The sequence below is a fragment of the Phacochoerus africanus genome, chromosome 2, assembly GCF_016906955.1.
Source record: "Phacochoerus africanus isolate WHEZ1 chromosome 2, ROS_Pafr_v1, whole genome shotgun sequence".
NCBI lineage: Eukaryota > Metazoa > Chordata > Mammalia > Artiodactyla > Suidae > Phacochoerus > Phacochoerus africanus.
In genome coordinates, this window is record NC_062545.1 from 240258186 (window position 1) to 240281966 (window position 23781).

The 23781-nt window shown below is 42.1% G+C and overlaps 1 protein-coding gene across 4 annotated transcripts in view; it reads right to left on the reverse strand.

Moving 5' to 3' along the window:
- The window catches only part of FBXO10 (F-box protein 10), a 75416-nt gene extending 51941 nt beyond the window's left edge, over positions 1-23475 (reverse strand). For 3 of the 4 annotated variants that reach the window (XM_047767954.1, XM_047767953.1, XM_047767955.1), the window contains exon 1: positions 23358-23464. The gene's annotated coding sequence lies outside the window, so the exon portion shown is untranslated. Of the gene's footprint in view, positions 1-23357 lie in introns of all 4 variants that reach the window. The other variant, XM_047767956.1, reaches the window with a different exon arrangement.
- Between the last annotated feature and the right edge of the window lie 306 nt (positions 23476-23781).

Here is a 23781-nt window from a genome sequence, read left to right on the forward strand (position 1 = left end):
AAGACATGACACCATAAAACTTCCAGAAGAGAACTTAGGCAAAACATTCTGACATGAATCATACCTGACATGAATCATACCAGTATTTCCTTAGATTGACCTCTCAAAATAAAAGCAAAATTAAACTTAAAAGCTTTTGCACAGCAAAAAGAAATTATCATCAAAATGAAAAGACAAATTATGGAATGGGAGGAAATATTTCCAAATGATGTGACTGACGAGAACTTAATCTTCAAAATATACAAACAGCTCATATAACTCAATATCAAAAATCCAAACAACCCAAACAAAACATGAGCAGAAGACCTAAGAAGACATCTCTCCAAAAAATGTACAGATGGCCAACAGGCGTAGGAAAGGATGCTCATCATTGCTCATTATTAGAGCAATGTAAATCAAACCACAATGAGGTACCACCTCACAGCTTTCAGAATGACCATCAAAAGTCTATAAATATTTATTTTTAAAAGTGTCATTTTTTCTCTTCATGCCCCCAGCTGTGGCATATGGAAGTTCCCAGGCTAGGGGTCGAACTGGAGCTGTGGCTACCAGTCTATGCCACAGCCATAGCAACTCGGGATCCGAGCCGCATCTGTGACCTACACCACAGCTTGTGGCAATGTAGGATCTACAACCCACTGATTGAGGCCAGGAATTGAACCCGATCCTCACAGTGACAGGTCAGGTCTTACTAACCCAATGAGCCACAAGAGGAACTCCCAAACACCTGCAAATAATAAATGCTGGAGAGGCTGGAGAGAAAAGGGAACCTTCCTACATTGCTGGTGGGAATGTAAATAGGCGCAGCTACCATAGGAAACCACATGACAATTCCTTAAAACACTAAAAATAGAGTTACCATATGATCCAGCAATCCCTCTCCTGGATATATATCTGGCAAAGGCCAAAAACTCTAATTCAGAAAGATAATGCACCCCAAAGTTCATAGCAGCACTATTCACAATAGCCAAGACATGGAAGCAACCCAAGTGCCTATCAACAGGCGATCGTGGTGTATATATACAATGGAATAGTGCTCAGCTCTTTGTGGCAACATGGATGGACTTAGAAAACATTATGCTTGGTGAAGTCAGATAAAGACAAATGTGATACCACTTATATGCGGAATCTAAAAAATAATACAAATAAAGCTACACACAAAACAGAAAGACTCAGGGACATAGAAACAAACTTATAGTTGCCAAAAAGCGATGGGATAAAGAGGGAGTAAGGCATTAACAGATACAAACTTCTGTACATAAAGTAGATAAGCAACAGCAATTTACCACATAGCACAGAACACTGTATTCAATACCGTGCAAGAACATATAATGGAAAACAATCTAAAAAAAACATATGTAACTGAATCCCTTTGCTGTACACCCGAGGTTAACATAGTATTGTACATCAATTATACGTGAATAGAAAGAAAAGGTATTCAAGTTGTGACCCTTCTTTTTGCCATGGTGGCCTCTGAGCTATGGAATTAAAAGTAACAAATGTCCCGCAGGGCCTGTACCTGCAAAGAACTGGAAAGGCAACAGTGGCAACTTGTTTGGATGGGAGGGAGCAGGTCCTGAGGCAGGCTTCAAGCGCTTCCTTTTTCAATGTGTTCCCAGGAGTGTGCGAATACTCAGGGTTTCTGCATGGCCCCCACCAAACCACACACTGGAGGGATCCACATGCCTCTGGGCCACCTGGTGTCCCCAGCCTCAGAGGGCAAAGCAGAGGTCACCCTCTTGGGAGATGAGTCCCACGGAACCTGGCTCTCAACGAGCTGCCTTGACTGCTTCCTTGACTTGAGGTAAATCCTTTAACCCCTGAGCCTATTCCCTCATCTGCAAACAGGCTAATGATGGCTACCCTGCTACACCTCATGAGGACTTTGACAACTTCCAAAGGGGGAAAATGCCATTTATTCAACAAATATTCACGACAATTGTCTACCACTGTGCTAGGCGCCGTGCCAAGTACTGACAAGCAGTAAACAAGACAAAGTCCCTACCTTCAGGGGCAGACAATACATTTAAAAATTAGTAACATAAATGCTATAAAAAGAAACAAAGCAGGCTAAGGGATATGTATGTGCGAGCCTGCATATGTGTATATGTGTGTGTGTGTATGCATGTGAGCTGTTTTATATAGGCTTGTCAAGGAAGGTCTCTGTGGAAGTGATCTTTGAACAGAGACCTGAATGACATTTAAAGCCACGGATGGCATGAAGTCACGAGGGAGAGTGAAGAGAGAGAAGTCAATGACCAAGGCTTTGCTGGTCTAACATCTAAAGGGCATGACATGGCAATGGAGGGACTGGGAACGAACTCCCTGAGAAAACTCTACAGAACTCTGGTCACATGTGGTCCTGGAACCAAATTTGCTGTGCTTTGTTCTGCTGTCTAGGCTAGGCTGCCACTGCTTCTGAGAGGGCGGCTGCTATGGTTCATTTAGGCCACTGAGCATCGTGATGGGTTGGCAAGTCGAGGTCAGGAACAAAACCTTGAGTTACGTCTGTGCAGCTCACTACTGCTTTTATGTGAGTAGGTCTGTGGGGTAGGGGAAGGGGACGTGAGGAAGTACCGAGTTATAGCACAGGGACTACGTGTGTGAGCAGTGAGACAGCACATGTGGACATAGGGTGGCCAGGTGGCCCAGTGCCTGAACACCTACTGTGAAGAAATTCATGGCAACGAATTAGACATTTTCTGCCTACTTTTATTCATCGCCGGTCTCCCCTGAGTAAAATGTAAGCTCCTTAAGGTGGAAGCTTTGTATTGCTGCTTTGTATTATGCCTAACCTGTGCTGGGCGCACCCGGAGGTGCTCAATAAATGCTTACTGAGTGAATGAATAATCACCATCATTACCTGGTATATCACAATAGCTGAGACTATTCAAACCATTAGCTATAGAACACCTACTGTGACACAGATCCTTGTGGAATGAAAAAAGAACAAACAAAACAGAAACAAAAAACAAAGAAATAAAACCAAGGGAGTCAGGAATAAGACCCCACCTTCAAGTCTGGTCAGAGACAAAGTTATCTCTACCAAAAAACCAAACCAAACCAAAACAAAACAAGGGAGAAAGTACTTAGTGCCATAAAAGAGGGAAAGCCCTTGTGTGAAGAATAAAAACATGACCCCCCAAGGAGTTCCTGTCGTGGCTCAGTGGTTAACAAACCCAACTAGCAACCGGGAGGATGTGGGTTCAATCCTTGGGCTCGCTCAGTGGGTTGAGGATCCGGCGTTGCCGTGAGCTGTGGTGTAGGTCGCACATGTGGCTCGGATCCCGCGTTGCTGTGGCTCTGGCGTAGGCTGGCGGCTACAGCTCTGGTTGGACCCCTAGCCTGGGAACCTCCATATGCTGCAAGTGCAGCCCTAAAAAAAGACACACACACACACACACACACACACACGCAAAAACAACAACCGTGACCCCCAGTTGGGGAATCAGCCAGTCATAACAGAAGGCAACAAAAACAGGAGGAGCAACTGTTTACTTAGCATGACCCTCTGAAGGACACAGTACTAAGCACTTTTCACGCATTATTTCCTTTTATTCTCTCAACATCTCTTCTCATCAAAGCCATACAACTCAGAATGCTGTTCCCAGGACCTAGGAACTGTTTAGAAATGCCAATGCTTGGGCACCATTCTATATCTATGGGATCAGAATTGGCATTTTAACAGTTTCCCCAGGGAACCTGTGGGCATCATATGTTTAAGAAGTACCGATTTAAAGTATTATTGCCTTCATTTTACAGATGAAGAAACTAAGTCTGAGACAACTTAGAGTGACAAATGGCTTCTCTCAAATCACTCAGCTAGAGAGCAGCAGAGCCCCCTTTTTAAGCCAGGCCTGACCCCAAAGACTGGGGTTGTAACCATTAAGCCAAACTTCATGGACAAGCCGGCATCTGAGCTGGGATATGAGTAGGAGTGGAGCATCCAGAGAATGCATGAAGGGGGACTAGGGGGAGAGGAAAAGTGGCAGCCAAGCCCCAGGGTAGGAACTTCCTGCTGGGCTGAAGACACAGTAAGAAGCTCAGTCCGGCCAAAGCTCCTAGAGTCCGGAGGGTCAGGGAGAAAGGGCAGCTGGATCAGAGTTTTTGTTAATTTGGGAGGCAGTGGGGAGCTGCTTTGAGTCCCAGGACAGAAGGTGCTACCCCATGCTGAGATGAATCACACAAATGGACCCAACTGGCTTCTAGTTGGGGCTCTGCTCTCTCTGCCTGGCTGATATTGATGGTGAGGACTTAACTTTGGAGTCATGTCCCATGTTTGTATAATGAAGAAAATGCACTTATGTCCTATCTAGGGGAGGCCATATCAGTATCAAAGTGGTGGGAATTTTGCTTTTAATAAAGAAGGAAAAAAGAGCCAGGACAGCTCAGAACTCTATTTAGTATTAACAAAGGCGGGGGGGGGGGGGGGGGGGAGATATTTTCCTCCCCCATCACTGAGGTTTACTAAACCCCAGAACAAATAACTACCAACTATTAGCTGAGGAATTTTAATGGGTTAATGATTTTAGATTCTTCTTCAACTCAAAGTACATTTTGTAGTGTTTTGCGGATCTTAGCTTGCAAGTACACAGAGAGTAAAATATATAGTGAACCATGAAAGCCCCATACACATTCCTACACCTACACATATGCATACACACTATTGGAAAACGAGACAAAACTTAAAACTCTGAAGATGACAAAAATCTCATCTGGGTTTTTTTTTTTTTTTTTAATCATTTCTTCAAATCTCAGTTCTCTTCAGCCTGAGAAATAACCAACTGTTGTTATTTTCAGCTTGGAACTCTGATGACACAGATCAGAACGCCATGTTCTGATGCACCTACAGTGCTCGCTGAGTTGTGGGTGGGCTCTAAGAGGGCCCTCTTGCCCTCCTTCAACGCACTGCTCTTTCATTCTCCCCTTTTCATCCTCTTTCCACTGGGTGAGGAAACCCAAAACCTGGGTTTTAGTCTCGAATCTAATTCACTGGGTGAACTGAAGGGACAGAAAAGGTGTGGTGGGAGCTTAGTAAATACCAGGTGCTTTTTATATGTCATCTCAATAAGCACGTTCCACCACCCAGGACATAGTGGTCTTCGCGTACCCAATTCCGGGAATAAAGTCACTCCTTTTTTCGCTTAGTTAATAAGCAGCACAGCAGCCATTCTCAGCCTGGACTGAGTCCAAAGTCCAGTATAAGAGCCTGCCTCCTGGGTTCCTCCCTGAGGTTCTGGGGTTCCTAACTTGTGACATGATGTCGTAAAGGCCCTTCTAATCTCACCATTACAAATAAGTTCACAGATCACGACATAAGAATGAATTTATTCCTGCAGTTTATGATGCATTGGAGTATCACACAGTGTCTGAGTTGGATGTGACATAGCAGTGCTGTGTTAGGAAGCCTGGCCAAAAAGGTGTAGGATCTCAAGCCAGAATTTGTGAGAATCAAGGCACCTCTACCCGGCAGCAGATCTCTGGCCAGCAAGGAGCAGTGCAGCAAGAACGAGGAATGAATACAGTCCTTATGCAGACCCCAATCCGCCCCTGTCTGGCCTCCCAGGCGCCTAGGTCTGACTGCATGTCTCTTTCTCACCACCCCCGGCCTCTCACTCAGCCACGTACAGCTTCCCAGCCATTTCTCCTTCATCACTCTCAGCTTGAAACAATTCCACCCAGAATTACACATTCAATAGTCAGACCATCCTGGGTTTCAGCTTCCTCATCTCTAAGAGTAGGGGGTAATAATACCTAGGGAGTTGTGAGAATAAAATCAGAGAATGAATGGAAATCACTTAACATTGTGCCTGACACACAGAAAACACACGACAAATGGTCATGAATTCTCTCTTTCTTTTCCCTAAATTCCTTTCTCTTTTTCTGTACTGCCTCTCAATCAACCCTCCAACATCTTAAATAATTAATCATATCGAACAAGTTAGGGTTTTGTGTAGTGAGAAAAGGAAACAAGGAGACCAGAGATGGAGTGGAGCTCACTGCCCCTCTTCCTGGACAACAAAGCAGAACAAGCAGGTGGGTGTAGAGGATTTTTTTTTTTTTTTTTTTGTGTGTGTCTTTTAGGGCCACACCTGCGGCATATGGAGGTCCTCAGGCCAGGGGTCAAATCAGAGCTACAGCTGCTGGCCTACACCACAGCCACAGCAATGTGGGATCCGAGCTGCGTCTTCGACCTATACCACAGCTCACGGCAACGCCAGATCCTTAACCCACTGAGCAAGGCCAGGGATTGAACCCGCATCCTCATGGATACTAGTTGGATTTGTTTCGGCTGCACCACGAAGGGAACTCCGGTGTAGAGGACTCTTGACTATAACTGAGCTAACAAGGTTCAGAGCTGCTGATCAGCCGGTGGCAAAGAGATTGAGTTTTCAGAGCAGCCACACTGTGGAAAAACACTGGCAGCCACAGAAATCCACCCATACAGGCACTGCCACCAAGTCCTCAATGTCTGTTCTAGTGAGTCTTTTGACTGCAAATAAGGGAAAACCCATCCTAAGGGTACATGTGGTATTAAGGATACAGGATTTTATGGGAATCCAAGAACAGAACCGTAGTAGGGCCAGAAAGAATCTAGAAAGGTCTGGATCAAGGGCAGCCCCAAGGCCCTTGGTAGCTGGAACCTGGGTCTTCACTCATCACATGACTTAGCCACTCTCCAAGGGTCTGCTCCACTCTCCTCTTGCCTGGAATGGACACAAAATGTTCTCTACTTCATTGCTTCTTGCTTCCTCCTAAGGTCAGCTAGCCAGGACTCCTCAAAGGCTTGACTCGACCTCATGGCTTCTCTCGATAGACTGTTTCAGTGTCAATTTCTGTAGCTAAGGGTCCTTCTTTAGGTCTCTCCTTTGAATATCTAAGAGAGTATGCATCTTTTTTTCCCACTAGGTCACATCACAGATCCCTGGTGTGACCATCAATTGGCTGTTCTTGGGTGTGACATTCATCTCTGCTTTAGTAAGTTTTGACCAGGAGGTAGGAACAGAGCAGGATTTTATGGTAGAAATATGGCTGTCTGGGGCTGCCCCTCCATGAATAGGAGTGGGGATATAGAAGTTTCTCTTAGAAAGGGCTGTGGGAAAAGCAAGAACCATGGCTGAGATGTTGAACCCCCCCCCATACTAAAGAACCCCTCACTTCTGCTGCTGTGATGTCCTCGACCATCAGTGCCAAAGTTCCCAGTGGTGGGTGGGTGAAGGAACTGTTTGATGAGCCGCCTCCCTCCCTAGCACTGGGCTCATGAACAGGTGATGTCCTCCTCTTCCTTTCTTGCACAGATTAACTGAGTTAATTCCAACTGCAACCCCTCTACCCCTCTTCTTTCTTTGTATCTCTTACGGCCATTACTCAGTGTAGTGGACCATGCTAGCTGTAACTTTTGTCTGCCTGGCTCACCTTCCCTCTTTTGGTTTCTTAGAACCATTTCCACTTCATTTAGTCTTGGTGAGGCCATCATGCAGAGTGACTCAGTCCACACCACAGAGGATGAATATTTGACCCAAAGCAGATGATCAGAATATCCCATCCCTCTTGTCAGTGATGGAGACAACTCAGAAGAGTCTACTTGAGGAATAAAACCAAATTAAGAAAAGCAGCGCTGGGAGTTCCCGTCGTGACACAGTGGTTTGCAAATCTGACTAGGAACCATGAGGTTGCGGGTTCGATCCCTGGTCTTGCTCAGTGGGTTAAGAATCTGGCGTTGCCGTGAGCTGTGGTGTAGGTCGCAGACGCAGCTTGGATCCCTGTGTTGCTGTGGCTGTGGCGTAGGCTGGTGGCTACAGCTCCGATTAGACCCCTAGCCTGGGAACCTCCACATGCCACAGGTATGGCCCAAGAAATGGCAAAAAGACAAAAAAACAAAAAAAAAAGAAAAAAGAAAAGCAAGGTTCAACAACCGAGAGAGACAGCACTCTAAAAATATTTTCTGAGCCCCTGGATCCAGCTATGCAGTTTTATAAACCAAAAGATTTTCTTTTCAAAGTTAAGAGTACCCAAGCTGGAGTTCCCTTTGCAGCACGGTGGAAACGAATCTGACTATTATCCATGAGGATGCAGGTTTGATCCCTGGCCTCGCTCAGTGGGTTGGGGATCCCCTGTTGCTGTGGCTGTGGCGTAGGCCAGTGGCTGCAGCTCTGATTTGACCCCTAGCTTAGAAACTTCCATATGTTGCGGTTGTGGCCCCTTAAAAAAAAAATAAATAAATAAAAAAGAAAAAAAGGACCTAAGCTGGTCACTTGGAATCAAGAGAGTTCTGACAAATTAACAGACACATAGTCTTCAAGTAAATTTTTTGCTCTCTCACTTTTTTCCTCTCTCTTCTCATTTGTTCCATCTGTGGGTTCTTAAATGACTCTAATCAAAACTGACACACTGTATTACAAGTCTACTGCTAAGTGCCAAGAGTAAAAAACAGTTCAAGTGGTCTTAAGGTCACTGTACCACCCAAAAGAAGAGTAGGGATATTTATCACTGCCATAATTTATCAACTTTGGTTAAATTAAAACTTCTAGGGTAACCATTAGAAAAGAACAAATGCATAAAATCCAAACTAGAAGGAAAAAAGCAAATGATAAAAAGTAACACCCCAGAAAGAAAAGAAGGAGATAAAGTGAAACAGTACTAGCAGGACAAACACACTGAAAACATAAAATATGAAGACAAACTTAAACCTAAATACATCTGTGGTTATATTAAATGAATATGGACTAAATGTCCAAGTTAAGAGGCAAAGGCTATAAAACCTAAACCCAATTATATGATATATAAAAGACACAACTAGAACACATAGGGAGTTCCCGTTGTAGCTCAGTGGGTTACAAACCCAACCAGTATCCATGAGGATGTGGGTTTGATCCCTGGCCTCACTCAATGGGTTAAGGATCTGGCATTGCTGTGAGCTGTGGTGTAGATTACAGATGAGGCTCAGATCTGGCGTTGCAGTGGCTGTGACATAGGCCAGCAGCTGCAGCTCAGATTCAACCCCTAGGCTAGGAGCTTCCATATGCTGCAGGTGCAGCCCTAAAAAGCAAAACAACAAAACAAAACAACAACAAAAAGATACATGGATTGGGAATTTGTGGCTAGCGGATGAAAACTATTATATACGGATGGATAATTAACAAGGTCCTACTGTATAGCACAGGGAACTATATTCAATACCCTGTGATAAAACCTAATGGGAAAGATATAAAAAGAAGAATGTACATATGTATACCTGAATTTCTTTGCTGTACAGCAGAAGTTAACACAACATTGTCAATCAATCATACTTCAATAAAAGAAAAACCACAAAGACGCAGAAAGGATGAAACTAAAAGGGTGGGAAAAGATATACCTTGCATAACTTAACAAAAAAAGATGGCAGAAATAATTACATGCCAAGAGATTTGACAACCTAGAAGAAATGGACAACTTTCCAAAATCGTGCAGCCCACCAAAACTGAATCAAGAAGAAACAGATAATGTGAACAGACCCATCACTAGTTTTTTTTTTAAAGAACTCCCTATGAACAAAAAGTCCAGGATCAGGTGGTTTCAGAGGCAAATTCTATCAAACATACAAAGAAGAACTTATACCCGTCCTTCCAAAAGATTGAAAAGGAAAGAACACTCCCCAAGACATTCTATGAAGCCACCATCACCCTAATACCAAAACCAAAGATACAACCAAAAAAGAAAATTATAAGCCAGTATCTCTGATGAACACAGATGCATAAATTCTCAAAAAATTTTGGCCGAATCCAACAACACATAAAAAAGATCATAATCACAACAAATTGGTATTCATTCCAAGTTCACAAGTTTGGTTCGACATACACAGATCAATCAATGTAATAAACCACATTAACAAAAGAAAAGTCAAAAACCACATGATCGTCTCAATAGATGCAGAGAAAGCATTTGAGGAGTTCCTCTTGTGACTCAGTGGAAATGAACCCGACTAGTATCCATAAGAATGCAGGTTCATTCACTGGCCTTGCTCAGTGGGTTAAGGATATGACATTGCTGTAAGCTGCAGTGGAGGTTGCAGATGAGGCTTAGATCCCACCTTGCAGTAGCTGTGGTGTAGGCTAGCAGCTGTTGCTCCAATTTGACCCCTAGCCTGGGAACTTCCATATGCCACAGGTGTGGCCCTAAAAAGGAGAAAAAAAAATCTGACAAAATTCAATGTGCATTCATGATAAAAACTCTTACTAAAATGGGTACAGAGGGAACATATCTCAACACAATAAAAGCCATTTATGACAAACCCACAGCCAATATAATGCTCAAGAGAGAAAAGCTGAAAGGCTTCCTGCTAAAATCTGGAACAAAAAAAGGATGCCTGCTCTCAACACTTTTATTCAGCATAATATTGGAAGTCCTAGCCACAGCAATCAGACAAACAAAAGAAATAGAAGCTATCCAAATTGGAAGAGAAGTAAAACTGTCACTCTATGCAGATGACATGATACTATATAGAGAAAACCCTAAGGACTCCACACAAAAATGATTTTATCTGATTAACGAATTTAGCCAAGTAGCAGGATACAAGATTAACATTCAGAAACTGGCTGCCAAAAGAAAAGCAAAGTGTCACTTATAAGGGAACCCCCATAAGGCTATCAGCTGATTTCTCTACAGAAACTCTACAGGCCAGGAAGGAATGGCAAGAGATATTTAAAGAGCTGAAAGGAAAAAATATGCAACCTAGAATACTCTATCCGGCAAGAATATCATTTAAAATAGAAGGGGAGATAAAAATTTTTTCCAACAAACAAAAGCTAAAAGAATACAGCAATATAAAACCCATTCTAAAAGAAATATTGAAAGGGCTTCTTTAAATCAAAAAAAAAAGAGAGAGAGAGAGAGAGAGAGAGAGGAAGAACTAGGATGGAGGAAACCACAATTAGAGAGCAGTCACTCAAATAAGCCAGCATACAGATCTAATCATGAACATGTTTAAAACAAAATAAAATTAAAAAGAGACATCAAAATCATAAAATGTGGGCAAGGGAAGTAAGGAAATAAATAGATTCTTTTTTTAATTTTCTTTTTTTTAAATTTTAGTATGGTAATGAAGTGTTTGAACCTACAGGACTATCAGGCTAAAACACACAATTATAGGAAGGGGTTAACATACTTAAAAAACAGGGCAACCACAAATCAAAACCAAACATTACATTCACAAAAAATGAAAAGAAAAACAGTCAAGCAGAAAATAGATGGAGACCATCCAACCAAAAAAAGAAAGAATGGAGAATCACAGAATCAACAGCAAAATGAGGTTTAAAATGGCAATAAATAATCATCTATCAATTACCACCTTAAATGTTAATGGACTGAATGCTCCAATCAAAAAACACAGAGTGGCTGATTGGATAAAAAAGCAAAAACCTTCAATCTGCTGCCTACAAGAAACTCACCTTAGGACAAAGGACACATACAGATTACAAGTGAGGGGGTGGGAAAAACTATTTCACGCCAATGGACATGACAGGAAAGCAGGAGTTGCAATACTCACACCAGACAAAACAGACCTTAAAACAAAAGCCATAAAGAAAGACAAAGAAGGACACTCTTTAATGATTAAAGGATCCATTCAAGAAGAGGATATCACTATCAGCAACATATATGCCCCAAATACAGGAGCACCCAAATACATACAACAAATATTAACAGACATAAAGGGAGAAATTGATGGGAAGACAATCATAGTAGGAGACTTTAACACCTCACTCACATTAATGGACAGATCCTCTAGACAGAAAACCAATAAAGCAACAGAGGTCCTAAAGGAAACAATAGAAAAGTTAGACTTAATTGACATCTTCAGGACACTACATCCAAAAAAATCAGAATACACATTCTTCTCAAGTGTGCATGGAATTCTCAAGAATTGATCACGTACTGGGGCACAAAGCTAACCTAAACAAATTTAGGAGCATAGAAGTTATTTCAAGCATCTTCTCTGACCACAATGGTATGAAACTAGAAATCAACCACAGGAAAATAAATGAGAAAAAACCTACTACATGGAGACTAAACAACATGCTACTAAAAAAACAATGGGTCAATGAGGAAATCAAGAAGGAAATTAAAAAATACCTCAAGACAAACAATAATGAAGGCACAACCGCTCAAAATCTGTGGGATGCTGCAAAAGCAGTGCTCAGAGGGAAATTCATAGCAATACAGGCCTTCCTCAAAAAAGAAGATCTCAAATTGACAACTTAACCCGCCACCTAAAGGAATTAGAAAAAGAAGAACAAAAAAGACCTAAAGTCAGCAGAAGGAAGGAAATTATAAAGATCAAAGAGGAAATCGATAAAATAGAGATTCAAAAAACAATAGAGAAAATTAATAAAACCAAGAGCTGGTTCTTTGAAAAGGTAAACAAAATTGACAAAACTCTGGCTAGACTCACTAAGAGGAGGAGAGAAAGAACCCAAATAAGCAAAATCAGAAATGAAAAAGGAGAAATCACAACAGATACTGCAGAAATACAAAAAACCATAAGAGAATACTATGAACAAGTATATGCCAACCAATTTGACAATCTGGAAGAAATGGACAACTTTCTAGAATCTTACAGCCTGCCAAAACTGAATCAAGAAGAAATAGACCAACTGAACAGAATGATCACTAGAAATAAAATTGAATACATCATAAAAACACTCTACAAATAAAAGCCCAGATGGCTTCACAGGCGAATTCTACCAAACATACAAAGAGGATCTGATGCCCATCCTCCTTAAACTTTTTCAAAAGGTTGAGGAAGAAGGAACACTCCCAAAGACATTCTATGATGCCACCATCACCCTAATTCCAAAGCCAGACAAAGATACCACCAAAAAAGAAAACTATAGGCCAATATCTTTGAGGAATATAGATGCAAAAATTCTCAACAAAATTCTAGCCAACCGAATCTGACAACATATCAAAAAGATCGGGAGTTCCCATCATGGCACAGTGGTTAACGAATCTGACTAGGAACCATGAGGTTGCGGGTTTGATCCCTGGCCTCGCTCAGTGGGTTAAGGATCTGGCATTGCCATGAGCTGTGGTGTAGGTTGCAGACACAGCTCGGATCCCGAGTTGCTGTGGCTCTGGCGTAGGCCAGTGGCTACAGCTCCGATTCGACCCCTAGACTGGGAACCTCCATATGTCACAGGAGTGGCCCAAGAAATAGCAAAAAGACAAAAAAAAAAAGAAAAGAAAAGAAAAATATCATACACCATGACCAGGTGGGGGTTCATCCCAGGTTCACAAGGATGGTGCAACAGACATAAATCAATCAATGTCATACACCACATTAACAAAAGAAAAGTCAAAAACCACATGATCATCTCAATAGATGCAGAAAAAGCATTTGACAAAGCCCAACAGCCATTTATGATAAAAACTCTCACCAAAGTGGGTATAGAGGAACATTCCTGAACATAATCAAAGCCATTTATGACAAACCCACAGCAAATAAATTGAAAGCTTTCTCACTCAAATCTGGAATAAGACAGGGATGCCCACTCTCACCACTGCTATTCAACATGGTTTTGGAAGTCCTAGCCACAGCAATCAGACAAACGAAAGAAATAAAAGGCATCCAAATAGGAAGAGAAGAGGTAAAACTGTCACTGTATGCAGATGACATGAAACCTAAGGACTCAACTCCAAAACTACTTGAAATTCAGCAAAGTAGCAGGATATAAGATTAACATTCAGGAATCAGTCGCATTTCTGTATACTAACAATGAAATATTAGAAAAGGAATACAAAAATACAGTATCTTTTAAAATTGCACCTCACAAAATCAAATACCTGGGAATACACCTGACCAAGGAGGTAAAGGACTTATATGCTCAGAAGTATAAAACATTAATCAAGGAAATTAAAGAAGATGTAAAGAAATGGAAAGATATTCCATGTTTCTGGATTGGGAAAATCAATATTGTAAAAATGGCCATACTACCCAAAGCAATCTACAGATTCAATGCAATCCCTATCAAATTACCCATGACATTTTTCACAGAACTAGAACAAACAATCCAAACATTTATATGGAACCACAGAAGACCCAGAATTGCCAAAGCAATCCTGGGAAACAAAAACCAAGCAGGAAGCATAACTCTCCCAGACTTCAAGAAATACTACAAAGCCACAGTCATCAAAACAGTGTGGTACTGGTATCAAAACAGACAGTCAGACCAATGGAACAGAATGGAGAGCCCAGAAATAAATCCAGACACCTACGGTCAATTAATCTTTGACAAAGGAGGCAAGAGCATAAAATGGGAAAAAGAAAATCTATTCAGCAAGCATTGCTGGGAAACCTGGACAGCTGCATGCAAATCAATGAAACTAGAACACACCCTCACACCATGCACAAAAATAAACTCAAAATGGCTTAAAGACTTAAATATAAGACAAGACACCATCAAACTCCTGGAAGAGAACATAGGCAAAACACTCTCTGACATCAACATCATGAATATTTTCTCAGGTCAGTCTCCCAAGGCAACAGAAATAAGAGCAAAAATAAACCAATGGGACCTCATCAAACTGACAGGCTTTTGCACAGCAAAGGAAACCAAAAAGAAAACAAAAAGACAACTTACAGAGTGGGAGAAAGTAGTTTCAAATGATGCAACTGACAAGGGCTTAATCTCTAGGATATAAAAGCAACTTATATAACTCAATAGCAAAAAAGCCAACCACCCAATGGAAAAATGGCCAAAAGACCTGAATAGACCATTCTCCAAGGAAGATATACAGATGGCCAACAAACACATGAAAAAATGCTCAACATCGTTGATTATTAGAGAAATGCAAATCAAAACTACCATGAGATACCACCTCACACCAGTCAGAATGGCCATCATTAATAAGTCCACAAATAACAAGTGGTGGAGGGGTTGTGGAGAAAAGGGAACCCTCCTGCACTGTTGGTGAGAATGGAAGCTGGTACAGCCACTATGGAGAACAGTATGGAGGTACCTTAGAAATCCATATATAGAACTACCATATCACCCAGAAATCCCACTCTTGGGCATATATCCACACAAAACTCTCCTTAAAAAAGATACATGCACCCGCATGTTCACTGCAGCACTATTCACAACAGCCAAGACATGGAAACAACCCAAATGTCCACTGACAGATGATTGGATTAGGGAGATGTGGTATATATACACAATGGAATACTACTCAGCCATGAAAAAGGACCAACATAATGCCATTTGCAGCAACATGGATGGAACTAGAGGTGCTCATACTGAGTAAAATAAGTCAGAAAGAGAAAGACAAATACCATATGATATCACTTATAACTGGAATCTAATATACAGCACAAACGAACATTTCCATAGAAAAGAACATCAAAGACTTGGAGAACAGACTTGTGGCTGCCCAGGGGGAGAGGTAGGGAGTGGGAAGGATCGGGAGCTTGGGGTTAATGGAGGCTAACTATTGCTCTTGGAATGGATTCACAATGAGTTCCTGCTATGTAGCATTGAGAACTATGCCTAGATACTTACATCGAAACACAACAATGGGAAGAAAAAGCATGTAAACATGTATGTGTAACTTAGTCCCCATGCTGTACAGTGGAAAAAAATAAATTAAAAAAAAAGAAACTGGCTGCCTTTCTGTATACCAACAATGACATATTTAAAAAGGAATACTTAAAAAATTACCTTTTAAAACCACACCAAAAATTTAAATACCTAGGAATAAATCTGACCGAGGAGGTGACAGACTTATACACCGAGAACTATGAAACATTAATCTAGGAAATTAAAGAGGGCATGCTCCTGGATTGGAAAAATTAATATTGTTAAAATGGCCATACTATCAAAGCAATCTACAGATTTAATGCATTCCCTATCAAATTACCCATGGCATTTTTCACAGAACTAGAACAAATAACCCAAAAATTTATGTGGAACCATAAAAGACCCAGAATTTCCAAAGCAATCCTGAGGGAAAAAAAAACAAGCAGGAGATATAACTCTCCCAGAATTCGGGCAACATCACAAAGCTATAGTAATCAAGACAGTGTGGTGCTTGATTGACATGCGGATCGATGGAACAGAATAGAAACCCAGAAATAAATGCACACACCTACAGTCTATTAATCTATGACCAAGGAGGCAAGACTATAAAATGGGGAAAAGACAGTCTCTTCAGCAATTGTGCTGGCGAAACTGGACAGCTCCATGTAAATCAATAAAACTAGAACACACCTTCACACAATGTAGAAAAATAAACTCAAAATGGCTTAAACACTTAAATATAAGAGGAGACTCCATAAAACTCCTAGAAGGGAATATAGGCAAAACATTCTCTGACACCAACTGTATCAACGTTTCTTAGGCCGGTTTCCCAAGGCAATAGAAAAAACAAACGAACAAACAAAAAACCCAATGGGTCCTAATCAAAGTTACAATCTTTTGCACAGCAATGGAAACCATAAAAAAGGAAGAAAGAAAGACAGCCTACAGAACGGGAGAAAATAGTTGGACACGAGGCAGCCGATAAGGGCTTAATCTCCAAAATACACAAACAATTCATACAACTCCACAACCAAAAAAATCTAACAACTCAACTGAAAAATGCGCAGAAGACCTAAATAGACATTTCTCCAAAAGAGACACAAGGATGGCTAGTGGGCACATGAAAAGATGTTCAACATCATTAATTATTAGAGAAATGCAAATCAGAACTACAAGGAGGTACCACCTCACAATGGTCAGAATGGCCATCATTAGTAAGTCTACAAACAACAAATGCCAGAGAGGATGTGGAGAAAAGGGAGCCCTCCTACACTGTCAGAGAGAACATACACTGGTACAACCACTATGGAAAACAGTATGAAGGTTCCTCAGAAAACTCAAAGAATTACCATATGGTCCAGCAATCCCACTCCCGGACATATATCCGGACAAAACTACAATTCAAAAAGAGACAGGCACCCCTATTTTCACAGCAGCACTATTCCCAATTGCCCAGACATGCAAGCATCCTAAATGTCATGGATAAATTAATGGGTTAGGAAGGTGTGGTACATATATACACAATGGAATACTACTCTCTATAATAGCTAGAAGAGGACAAAAATCAGTAACACTGAATCCAATAATTGTAGAATACACTTTACTTTCAAGCACACCATAATCAGAAAAGAACCCTTACAGAAATTTCAACAAATTTTAAAGGATTAATATTATACAGAACAAGCTTGCTGACTATAATCAATTAATAAAAGATAACTAGAAAATACTCACGTTTGGAAATTAAGAAACACATTTCTAAGATACCTATGAGCCAGAGGGGAAATCACAATGGAAAATAGAAAATATTAGAAATAAATTATTAAAATACTATGTATCAAAACTTGTGAGCTCTTGCTAAACAGTATTTGGAGAAAAACGTTTAACCTCAAATGGAAAGAATAACAATTAAAAGGATATAGATTAATGAACTAAACATCCATTTCAAGAAGCTAGAGAAAAAAAAAAGCCAAAATATACCTTTATATAAGGAATGTAAAATAAATAAAGAGCAGAACTTAATGAAGTAAAAACAAACTTACCATGGAAAAAATCAATTAAGACAAAATTTGGTTCTTTGAAAGGAACTTCTACTGAAGCTCAAGAAGGAAAAAAAAGAGAGAAAGCATAAAAATGAAATCAGAATGAAAAGGGGACGTTGCTATAGATGTCACAGGCATTAAAAAAAATAAACAATATAAATAACTTTGAAAGCTTTCAAGGGAAAAATTCCTAGAAAAACATTACTTACTAAAACTAACTGAAGATGAACTTTTAAAAATTATCCTAGCACCATTAAAAACATTGAATCTGTGGTCAAACACAACAGAACAAAAGAAAACAAACTTCCAGGCCGGGTGGCTTCATCACTGAGTTCTCTCCAATATTCAAGGGACAAAGGACGGGAAATGAAAACAGATGGTAGAGGCGGAAGAAGATAGGTTTTTAGTTAGATCTCTGGGCTAACTCTAACAGCAGGGATTGTGGTTTGTCCCACTAACCTTCATCTTGTAAGGTGCCCCAGAAATGGTGACCAACCAGAATCCTGCAGAGGTTGTATCTGGATGGAGTGAATATAACATAGAAGGGGATGTACTGGAGGACTAGAGAGAGTACTACTGGTACCCCACCCAGATCCTCCATACTGGCCAGCACACTCATGCCCCAGACAGAAGTGCCAGCTGATAATGGACAGAGGTTACCCGTACCAGAAACTGGCCACCTCACCTAGTTATTCTCATCTTCCCTCCTTCCTCATTCTGCTTCCCCCATTCTCCTTTTCCTGAGCACTTCTCCCAATATATCATTTGAAAACAAATCCCCAATACATCATCTGAACATGAATTTCAGGGCCTGCTTCTATAGCATAGGGTCTAAAACATCAACATTTAAGAGGGTGAAAAGCGTCGTGAATAGAAGATATTTTAAAATACATACTGACAAGGAACCACTAACCAAACTTTATAAAGACCTCTGATAAATCACTAAGAAAAACTGAAAAACAGGCAAAAGACTTAATAGGCAGTTTACAAAAGAGGCCAGGAAAAAAATGCTCATCAGTAGCAATGAAGGAAAAAAAAAGGAAAACCACAGAGATACAATCCTTAAAAAATTTAAACTGACAATACCAAGTACTTGCAAGGATGTGAAACAACTGGAATTCTCATATATCGCTGGTAGGAAAGTAAACTGGTACAATCACTTGGAAAATTGTTTGGTATTATCCAGCAAAACAATTCTACTTTGATGTATTATATAACCAAAGAAACACATTCGCATACATAATAGAAAATACCTAAGGATGTTCTTAGCTACACTCTTCTTGGTATTCAGAAACTATAAGCAACACAAGTATCTGGCACCCACAGGATGAATAACTATATTGTGACATATTAATATCAAGAAGCACTGTTAGTGATGAAAATACGTGTGCTTGTGATATGGATTCAGTTCATGAACAAGAGCAAAAAAAGCAAACACAAAATGTACACAGTATGATTCTACATGTAGGAAGTTAAACTAGTAAAAAAAAAAAAACAACCTTGTTTGCAAATGCAAACACAGGTGACAAAACCACAAAGAAAAGCAAAGAAATGATTATTGTAAAAGTCAAGATGATTTTTTTCTGGGGAGGCGGTTATGATTTGGCATGGGATGCTACTGAGTACTGGCAATGTTTTATTTCTTTTCCTTTTTTTTTTTTTTTTTTTGTCATTTTAGGGCCACACCTGAAGCATATGGAGGCTTCCAGGCTAGGGATCGAATCGGAGCTGCAGCTGCCGGCCTACGCCATGGCCACAGAAACTCGAGATCCTAAACCCACTGAGTGAGGCCAGGGATTAAACTCTCACCCTCATGGATGCTAGTCAGGTTCCTTAACCACTGAGCCATATTCCTGGCAATGTTATCTATTTCTTGTGCATTTTCCTTAGAATTGTTATGCTATACATTGCTAGATTTTACCTGCATACCTTCTTGTTATTGTTCATATTTTTAAAAGTTTAAAAGGAGTGAACTAAACATAGTGATTATTGTTTGAATCTTAGACAAGTTGAGAGAACTGAAAATCCTTCATTTTTAAATTAAAAACTTGCCCCAAGAATCCCTAACAGGATACATGTCAAATAAATTTGCAACAATGCCTACTTCTCTTAGGGCTGTAAGTGGAGACAGAATCTCTGGGGAACAGATCTATGCTTTCCCAAGCACCATCAGAGTACTCCTCTCACATATGAAAATTGAGGGGAGGAGACACATCAAGTCCTGGGGTAAATACCTGGGTGAAGGCTGTGTATTCTTAGTAGGCAGAAGCCTGGAGAGGAGTGGAAGCCATGTGCCAAAAAGCCTTGGGTTAGGGTTAAGAAGGAAAGGGATTCAGCCTCCAAACCCGGATAAAAGGTGGAAAATAGGTAAATCTCTTGGGTGTTCTGGGGTGACCCTGACCAAGGCTGCTAGTAGGAAAGGGCCCTCTGTGTCCCCGCAAGGGAACTCACCAGGAGACTGGGGGAACCCAGCCTGGCGAGAAGTTCAACACAGGGTCCACTGCACGGTGCTGTGGAAGAATGGCTGAGTAACTGAGCAAACTATAAAGGCTCTAACCTTGGAATGCATGCCTGGGATGGAGCTGGCAGGAACCTGGTGCATTAAGGGCACCGGGCAGCAGTCACCACACATCCTTGGATTGTGCAGAACTGCTCTTCAATGGTGACACCATAAACGATGTGGGTGGGCTGCTCGGACTCCGCAGTTCTCTCCCCTCTGGAAAGTGGGAGTAAAACAGACTTCTTTGGACTGTTTTAAGCCCTTAGGGGACTTGGAAATAGGAACCATCAGAATACTCACTTAGAAGGGCATTAAAGACTTGGGGAGATTATTTGGAAAAATAAAAAAATGTTACTGCTTAGAAGGTAACTGCTGAAATGAGACATATAGGTTAGTAAACATCCAAAATGAAATAGACAAAATCTTAATCAAATGTCTCTACTTTTACGTACACAATACTGTGTAGGAAACTAATATATCACTAAGCTAACAGAAAGAGAGTAATGAGAAAAAAAACAGACATTTTAAACAAAGCCCATGATAGGTGACTAAAGAGAAGGCTCATTCATTAAGGCAAACTGAAAAGAACAAAATGCTTTTTTTTTTTTTTTTTTTTTAAGGACAGCACCCACAGCATATGGAGGTTCCCAGGCTAGGGGTCCAATCAGAGCCGCAGCCACAGCCATGAGCCACGTCTGCAACCCACACCACAGCTCACGGCAACACCGGGTCCTCAACCCACTGAGCAAGGCCAGGGATCAAACCCGCAACCTCATGGTTCCCAGTCGATTCGTTAACCACTGCGCCACAATGGAAACTCCCCACAAAATGCTTCTTGTACCATCTATTATTACCATGTGACTGAGAAACATAAAAGAAATTTGTTGTTTTCTTACACCTTCCTTGAAAAGCATATCAGTGTGTGATGTCTCCTTGGTTGCCCAGGACACTATCCTTCCATCTCCAAAAGCTCTCACTGGCTTGTAATCTACATCTTTTTCAGAGCCCCACTTATTTGCCCCTTGCATGTGGTAATGCTCCTGGATCATCCCTACAGAGATGCTGAGATCCCTAAGTCAGGGTCAATACATGTTTTTATCTGTTTCTAGTCCCACTCCTGCTGGCCCTGCCATCGATGTATGTTTGTTAAAGAAAACAAGAAAAAGTAAAGAGGCTGGGAGGTAAGAAAGGATAGTGTGACTGTCTTGCAACTGAGAAAAAAAAAAGGACCACCATCAGAAAACAAATCCACAGGGAACTGGGGCTGCTTGACCATGGATTTCTCAACAGCTACTTGTGCTATCATAAAAATACAATTCATCTGATAACCATGGAAACCATAATGAAGGCACTGTAGTAAGGGTGGCTCTTTTCAGAAATTTAAAAACAGTAAGAGGCCAGAAACCAGAAAAAGAAACCCAAGCACTGCAGCCCCAGGAAGTCCTTTACTAAAAGCCCTGACAAAGCAGCATTTTCTCCAGTCTCTACAATCTCACCAGGCTTCAACAAGGGCTCTGGGACTGCTGTTACTGAACATGAAACAATTCAGGCCTCTCTGTGTGCTTCTGTCCCTTGGGGCCAGCTGCTATGAGAAAGGCTCAAGGGGAGGTGGAATTTACTGTTATTTTGAGATGTATTGAGAACCAGCAGAGGAGTACTTGTGTATTTCTTCTCCAGCTCCTAGTAGGTATACAAGCACATAGTAGGCTGTTCATAAATAACTTGTATAAATGAGGAATTGGGTTATAATTCAGGGAAAGCACAGCATCTGGTAAATACTATGTGTTCTTTTTACTACCCAGTGCCAACATTTTGTCTGGTCTTGTGAAAAATCAAAATCCTGTCCTCAAATCTGGGCCTAGGAATTCCCACCATGGCTCAGCGGTAACGAACCTAACTAGTATCCATCCTCATGACTAGTACCATGAGGTTGCCGGTTCAATCCCTGGCCTTGCTCAGTGACTTAAGGATCTGGTGTAGCCACGAGCTGTGGTGTAGCTCACAGACATGGCTCAGATCCCGCATTGCTGTGGCTGTGGTGCAGGCTGGCCACTGCAGCTCCCTTTTGACCCTAGTCTGGGAGCCTCCATATGCCACAGGTGCAGTTGAGGAGCAGCCTAAGGAGAAAGCTAGATTAAATTGTTTCCCAGGCATCTGCTGGGTCTGACAGTCAATCACTATATTGCACTTTTTTTTGGGGTGGCAACACATGCCTGGCACTTTTCTTTCCCCTCATTGGGAACCTGATACTGATCTGCTTCAGAACATTAATGTTCCCATCCTGCCTGACTCATCTGGTAGGAACAACTGGTTCACATGCCAACTGTAAATGAGAAGGCAAAGGATCCCACTTGGCTTCTTTCTCGTGAAATCAAAACAGCACTCTTTTTAGGACTAAATATATAGAAACGGAGGTGTGATGATTCTACACACCCTTCCCTAGTTTACTGATTTTATACTACTTGTACTAAGAGCACTAATTACTGATCATTTCTGTTCCCAGACATTGTGCTGAGCCCTATTACACTTAATCTTCACAACAATCTCCTGAGCTAATTACTGTTATTATTTTGTTTTAACAGGTGAGGGTACTATCTGGCTCGAGATCACACAGTAAGTGGCAGAACTAGGATTTGAACCCAGGTCTGACTGACTCCAGACTTCTGGCTCTTCAAATCACTTTCCCATCTGTTCTTCACTGTAGTCCTGTGAGCGAGGCAGGGCTAGGGTTATCATCTTATTTTAAATATGGAGAAGCCGAGTCTCAGGAGAGGCTTGTAAAAAAACAGAGAAAATACAAGATGCCCGGCCCCAGACGCTCCTGCGTTCCTAGGTGAGGGTTCTATTCCATCTCAAGAGTGCTTTTTCTCTTCGACTTCATTAACACACTCGGAAAACCTCAAGGCTGAAGGCAACCGGAGAGATGCACTTTCCCAGCCCGATCGTTTCACAGGAGGGGAAACCGAGGCACAGCTGTTCTTCGGCGCAGCTGAGCCTCCAGCAGCCAGCAGAGTGCGGGAGCTCTGGGCCGTGGGCGGCCCGAGGGCACCTTCTCCGGGTCCCGCCGGGGCCGGGTGCTCAGCCTCCGGTAACACCGAGCGGCGCCAGCTCCGCCGGGCGCCTAGAGAAGCACCCCAGGTCCGGGGGAGGTAGCCCCCAGGCGCCCGAGCCCCTTCCCGGGGCGGCCCCCAGGTCCGGGGCCGGGGCATCCCAGGGACGCGGGCGGAACGACTTGGCCCACAGCCTCCTCGGGCCGTCCCCTCTTACCTCGCCAGGAGCTGTCCGGGACGCTTGCCCACACCAGTGCGGGCCGCGGGCACCGGGCCGCAGCGTTAGCGGGGAAGGACTGCGGCGCGCGGCCAGGGGCGGGCGGACACGTTTGGAGCCCCGCCCGGGGGCGGTATTTGTAGGGCTGGTGCGGGGCGGGCGTCATCACGTGACGCGCAAGGTGGGGGATGCCGGGAGAGGCGGGCGCGGGGCTGGCTGGGCTTCTTGGACCACCGCGGAAGGGAACGCTTGAGGAGTCGCTGCAGGGAGGTTTGGAAAAGGGGACGCTAAGGCGGCGGATGAGTCTTAAGATGCTGCGATGTCGAGCTTGAATAAGGGCGGTTAAGGCTTGTACTACGTAGCCCCACAAAGGCAGAAATAGAATCAGTGGGCGGAAATTGCAGGGAGGCAGCTGCGGTCAATA